Raw genomic sequence first — 6,421 nt, 5'->3', positions numbered from 1 at the left:
ATGCAGACCAAGCTGTGGGTGACGTAAACGCAGCACATTCAGTGATTCTATTCTGGGCTGTGTGAAATGTGCTCATTTTTCCAGCCAAGTTTCTAATAGCAAAATGTTCTCACTAAAAAGCGAAACAAAACACACACAAAATGAACCAATTAGTACTAATTTCCTCCTTTGCTGGATGGGGCTTGTGTAGCACAGACATGAGATGGCATTCACCATTGTGGTCTGTAGAACAAGACTGGGGAATTTGTGCTTCTTTTTTTATTATTATTTCTATAGCAGATGTTATGAAGGAATTTATCCTCCACTGATCTCACATGAGAACATTTCACTAACACAAAAGTTATTTAAAAGAAAATTCAAACTCCTACTCACGATGAATTGTCTTGTAAATTCACTGTATTTCTGTTTCCAGCAATGCTGATTCAACTGCTACTCAGATGATAGTCACACACCTTGTAAAGTAGGGACCAACATAGGAGAAGTAAGTACTTAATGTCTCCATGAGTGAGCCTTGAAGAATCAGGCCATGTAGTAACAATTAATGTACAGCTACTGCAGTATTTTTCTTCCCAGAGGGCTTCACAAACATAATAAACTCAAATATCAATTACTTCCTTGTACAAAGTCCCAAGTACAATGCTGCTAGAACAGGAATTTAACACTTCATTCACCTGAATACTACCTATAAACTCTGCCTCTGCATAATTGCTGCTCATGAAGCCAGAGCGGTTATTTCCCAAAGTTATTAAGTGAGGAGTGAAAAATGAAAGCAGCTTTCTCAGTGGTGGGATGGGCGGGAAGGGAGCAGGTAGGTCTGTGGAGTTATTGCTCTGCAAAACTCAAGTAAACAGCCCTTAGGTTCCTTTGTAAATACCAGCCCAACGCCCATGCACTGCTTTAAAGACATCTCTGAACGGGATTAGCAGAGCTGGGTGAAAATTTTCAAACTTTTTTCAATGGAAAACAGGGAAAAGTTTGCGATAAGGAAGCATGGGGCATGGATCACCTGCTAGGGCACCTGGGTGGATATCACCTAATCCATTCCCTCCCACTGCAGGGACAGCAGGTGTGGAGATGTGTTTGTGCAATTTTATTATTTAGAGAGGCTCCCTCATAAAGGACTATAGGAATTCTGAGCTGTGCCCTGAAAACAGAGGGTGAGAACACAATATAGCTGTGTGCAGCAGTTCACCACAGATACTCACTGGTTTGTTGTTTAATGAACTCCAAGATCATTCCATGGTGTCAGAAGTGCTGAATGAGAACGAGACTGCAGTCATTTTGAGGTTAATTTCTGTGTTTGAAAGTGAAAGCAGAGTCACCAGGACCAGATGGTATTTACCTAAGAGTAACGCACCTTCAAAAACATAATCCCAACTATATGTCTAAAATGATGGGGTCTAAATAAGCTGTTACCACTCAAGAAAGAGCCCTTGGAGTCACCATGGATAGGTCTCTGAAAACATCCACTGCCTCACATGACCTTCTCGTAAACAAACTTGGGAAATGAAACCTAGACGGAGCTACTATAAGATGGGTGCAAAACAGGTTGGAAAATTGTTCCCAGAGAATAGTTATCAGTGGTTCACAGTCATGACAAAGGGCATATCGAGTGGGGTCCCGCAGGGGCTGGGTCTGGTTCTCTTCAAAATATTCATTTTTATTATTTTATTATTTTATTATTCATCAATAATTTAAAAAATGGCATAGAAAGTACACTTATAAAGTTTTCAGGTGATAACAAGCTGGGTGGGGTTGCAAGTCCTTTGGAGGACAGGCTTAAAATTCCAAATGGTCTGGACAAACTGGAGAGATGGTCTGAAGTAAATAGAAGATAAGAATGCCCATACTGGGTCAGAACCAAGGTCCATCTAGCCCAGTATCCTGTCTTCCAACAGTGACCAATGCCAGGTGCCCCAGATGGAATGAACAGAACAGGTAATCATCAAGTGATCCATCCCCTGTCACTCATTCGCATCTTCTGGCAAACAGAGGCTAGGGACACCATCCGGCCCATCCTGGCTAATAGCCATTGATGGACCTATCCTCCATGAATTTATCTAATTCTTTTTTGAAATCACTTCCCTGGATTATTAATTACATTCACACACAGCAAGTTTGTGTACTCACCTCAGAATTCTCTCTGCAGACACAAAGAAGCCCGCCAAAATCCGTTGGACTGTAAAAGCAGGTGAGGGCAAAGAGCAAATGTTTAAACAAGCACTCAGGAAACATGGGAGGGGCCTGGAGGAGGAAAAAAAGAAAAATGCTCCTAGTTTCCATGTGTGTGTGTCAGGGCTAGCTCCAGGCACCAACGTAGCAAGCAGGTGCCTGGGGTGGCCAATGAAGAGGGGGGTGGCAAACAGCAATTTGGTGGTGGGGCCGTCACTCCCTCATGGAGCGAAGGACCTGCCGCCGAATTGCCACCGTAGAATGAAGTGGCGGTAGAGCTGCCACCGATCGCGATCGTGGCTTTTTTTTTTTCCCCTTCTTGGGGCGACAAAAATGTTAGAGCCAGCCCTGGTGTGTGTGGTTTTTATCCCACTCCATCAAGGTAGGAGTTTTATTCCCAGAATCCACAGGCCCCAAGATCTCTACATTGGCTTTCCAAAAACAGAACAAGTTAAAAATTACTTAGAAAAGCTAGATGTCTGCAAGTCACCAGGGTCCGATGAAATGCATCCTAGAATACTCAAATAGCTGATAGAGGAGGTATCTGAGCCGTTAGCTATCATCTTTGAAAAGTCATGGAAGTCAGGAGAGATACCAGGAAAGATAATGGAGCAAGTAATTAAGGAATTCATCTGGAAGATAATAAGGTGATAGGTAACAACCAGCATGGATTTGTAAAGAACAAATCATGTCCAACCAATCTGATAGCTTTCTTTGATAGGATATCAAGCCTTGTGGATAAGGGAGAAGCGGTGGACAGGGTATACCTAGATTTTAGTAAAGTGTTTGATACGGTTTCACATGACCTTCTTATCAATAAACTAGGGAAATAAAACCTAGATGGGGTTACTATAAGGTGGGTGCATAACTGGCTGGATAAACATCTTCAGATAGTAGTTATTAATGGTTTACAATCATGCTGGAAGGGCATAGCAAGTGCGGTTCTGCAGGGGTCTGTTTTGGGACAGGTTCTGTTCAATATCTTCATCAAGAATTTAGATGTTGGCATAGAGAGTACGATTATTAAGTTTGCCGATGATACCAAGCTGGGATGGGTTGCAAGTGCTTTGGAGGATAGGGCTATAATTCAAAATGATCTGGAGAAACTAGAGAAATGGTCTGAGGTAAATAGGATGAAGTTTAATAAGGACAAATGTAAAGTACTCCACTTAGGAAGGAACAACCAGTTTCACATATACATGATGGGAAGTGATTGTTTAGGAAGGAGTACGGCAGAAAGGGAACTAGGAGTCATAGTGGACCACAAGCTAATTATGAGTCAACAGTATGACACTATTGCAAAAAAAGGAAACCTGATTCTGGGATGCATTAACAGGAGTGTTGTGAGAAAAACACAAGAGGTCATTCTACCGCTTTACTCTGCATTGATTAGGCCTCAATTGGAGGCACCACATTTCAAGAAAGATGTGGAAAAATTGGAGAAGGTCCAGAGAAGAGAAACAAAAATGATAAAAGGCCTAGAGAACATGAGCTATGAGGGAAGAAGAATTGGGCTTGTTTAGTTTAGAAAAGAGAAGACTGAGGCGGGACATGATAACAGTTTTCAAGTATCTAAAAGGGTGTTACAAAGAGGAGGGAGAAAAATTGTTCTCCTTGGCTTCTGAGGATAGAACAAGAAGCAATAGGCTTAAATTTGAAGCAAGGGAGATTTAGGTAGGACATTAGGAAAAACTTCCTAACTGTCAGGGGTGATGAAACACTGGAATAAATTGCCTAGGGAGGTTGTGGAATCCCCATCACTGGAGATATTTAAGAGCAGGTTGGATAGACGTCTATCAGGGATGATCTAGATGGTGCTTGGTCTTGCCGTGAGGGCAGGAGACTGGACTTGATGATCTCTCAAGGTCCCTTCCAGTTCTAGTTTTTCTATGGGTACATCTACACTACAGGGGGGAGTCGATTTAAGATACTCAAATTCAGCTACGTGAATAGCGTAGCTGAATTCGGCGTATCGCAGCTGACTTACCCCTTGTGAGGACGGCGGCAAAATCGACTTCTGCGGCTTTCTGTCAGCGGCGCTTACTCCCACCTCCGCTGGTGGAGTAAGAGTGCCGATTCGGGGATCGATTGTCACGTCCCAACGGGACGCGATAAATCGATCCCCGAGAGGTCGATTTCTACCCGCCGATTCAGGCGGGTAGTATAGACCTAGCCTATGATTTCTATGATCTGATACTCAAACTATTGTTAAAAATAAGTATTTTTCATATTTGAAAGCTTTAAAGACTCATGTCTAGTTCTCTCATCTCCACAGCTATGTCAGAGCAATTTTCTGCCTTAAAGCTCTAATAAGAAAAGGTAAGAGTTTACAACTTGCCTTTTTTGAAAAAAAAAACAATAAAATAAAATACACCCAAAATGAAGTGCTTGCCTCTTCTTAGTATTACAACACTAAACCCTACATTATGTGACAAGGAAATTAGTGTCTATTGCTCTCTTCTACACATTCAGCAAGATCCAGTTAATACAGATCAATGTTAGTCCAATCTCTATATTTGCCCCAAACTCCTTCTGATCATATGCCACTGTTTTGTGAACGAATTGCATTTTTTCCCCATCTTCAGTTATAAAACATCCCTGTGATGCATCTAAACTTTAACTTCAGTCATTCCAATTACTCTAGAAACAAGAAGTAACTTTTAAAAATCCAAAATCTACAGTAAATATAAGAAACTTATTTTAGAAATCACTTCCCTGGATTATTAATTACATTCACACACAGCAAGTTAGTGTACTCACCTCAGAATTCTTTCTGCAGACACTAATAAGCCCACCAAAATCCGTTGGAGTGTAAAAGCAGGTGAGGGCAAAGAGCAAATGTATAAACAAGCACTTAGGAAACAGGGAGGGGCCTGGAAAAGAATGAAAGAAAAATGCTGTGAATGTGTGTGTGTGTGTGTGTGTGTGGTTTGTATCCTACCCCATCCGGGTTGGAATTTTATTCCCAGAATCCACAGTCCCCAAAATCTCTACATTTGTGTACGTAACCACAGAAAGTGCAGGGCAATGATGAATTGTCTCAATGCACAATCTTCCCCATAAGGATAAAGACTAATGAGCCCTCGAGATGGCTAAGCCTTGGCTTTCCAACCATCGAAATAACCCAACATCTAGGAGCACTTTCACATAACTCAGGGCAGACGTTGAAGTGTCAGTATCCCTCCATACGGACACTTCAACCTGGCATCCACAATTGTAGTCTGGCTCACTCAGGAGCCTGTGTTGTGTCTCCCTGTAACCAGGGCCAGTGCTACCATTAAGGCAAACTAGGTGGTTGCCTAGGGTGCCAAGATTTGGGGGCGCCAAAAAGCCGTGCCCCCAATTTTTTTTACAGTGTTCCTGGGCTGGGCTGCCGGCGGCGTGCTGACACGTGCGGCTCAGACTCCCTCTCCCAGCGCAGCAGCCGCTCCATGCAATTATTGTCATTGCCGGCGGGGGCGGCGTGCTCGGGGAGGGGGCGTAGCAGAGGTAAGCTGGGGTGGGGAGCCCTGCGGCAGCTCCCCCCCTGAAGCACCCCCCCGTGGCGGCTCCCCACCTCCCCGGCCTGGGGAGCCATGCGGCAGCTCCCCACCTCAGATCACCTCTGCTACGTCCCCTCCCTGAGCAAGCAAGCCTGGGAGGGGAGGAGAATTAGAGCAGGGGCGGCATGCTCGGGGAGGAGGCGGAGCAGAGGTAAGCTGGGGTGGGGCACTGCCGTGAGAGGGCACCTCAGGGCAGGGGGGGTGGGGAGCTGCCGCAGGGCTGGGGGGAGGGGGCGCAAGGTGGAAGTTTCGCCTAGGGTGCGAAACTTTCTTGCACCGGCCCTGCCTGTAACACGGCTGGGCTTATCAATTAAGTCCTCAGGTAACCCTTTCCCCTGTTCCTAGCATCCATTTCTGGTGGTTGGTCCATTCAAACAGCAGCCCCTCTTCCAGCAGATACAAACTCAGACTTCCAGGCAAGTCACCTTTGAAGTCCACCCCTTTCCCAGGTGACGGATTCCAATGAACTATAGAAGTCTAACATCTCCAAAAAAGAGCCTCCAGCCCACTCCAGGCCTCCATAGGCCTTACACCCTTGGCTCAGGGCTACCAGTGCCTTTATCCCCCCTTATCTTTGGGGGGTCTGAGGTTCATGCCACCCTCTTGGTTGACTGGTAGAGGATCCTTCATCCTCCTTCTCCATCGAGTTCCAAACCAGGGCCCCACAAGTGCCAAGGAGTGCTGCAAGGCTGACTCCTGGTCCACTT

At 44.9% G+C, this 6,421-nt stretch overlaps 1 long non-coding RNA gene across 2 annotated transcripts; it reads right to left on the bottom strand.

Moving 5' to 3' along the window:
• Nucleotides 1-372: 372 nt before the first annotated feature.
• On the bottom strand, nt 373-5,011 carry LOC117870343. Of its 2 annotated transcripts, none has more exons than XR_004643957.1 (4): nt 4,933-5,011; nt 2,131-2,244; nt 1,206-1,294; nt 373-452 (listed from the first exon to the last, which is right to left on the bottom strand). It is a non-coding gene; the product is annotated as an uncharacterized LOC117870343 (long non-coding RNA). The 2 variants fall into 2 exon arrangements; XR_004643958.1 differs by having other exon boundaries at nt 1,206-1,254.
• Between the last annotated feature and the right edge of the window lie 1,410 nt (nt 5,012-6,421).

This window comes from Trachemys scripta, unplaced genomic scaffold (genome assembly GCF_013100865.1).
Source record: "Trachemys scripta elegans isolate TJP31775 unplaced genomic scaffold, CAS_Tse_1.0 scaffold_26, whole genome shotgun sequence".
In the NCBI taxonomy this organism is placed as follows: Eukaryota; Metazoa; Chordata; order Testudines; family Emydidae; genus Trachemys; species Trachemys scripta.
This window is presented reverse-complemented; position numbering and strand designations above follow the sequence as displayed.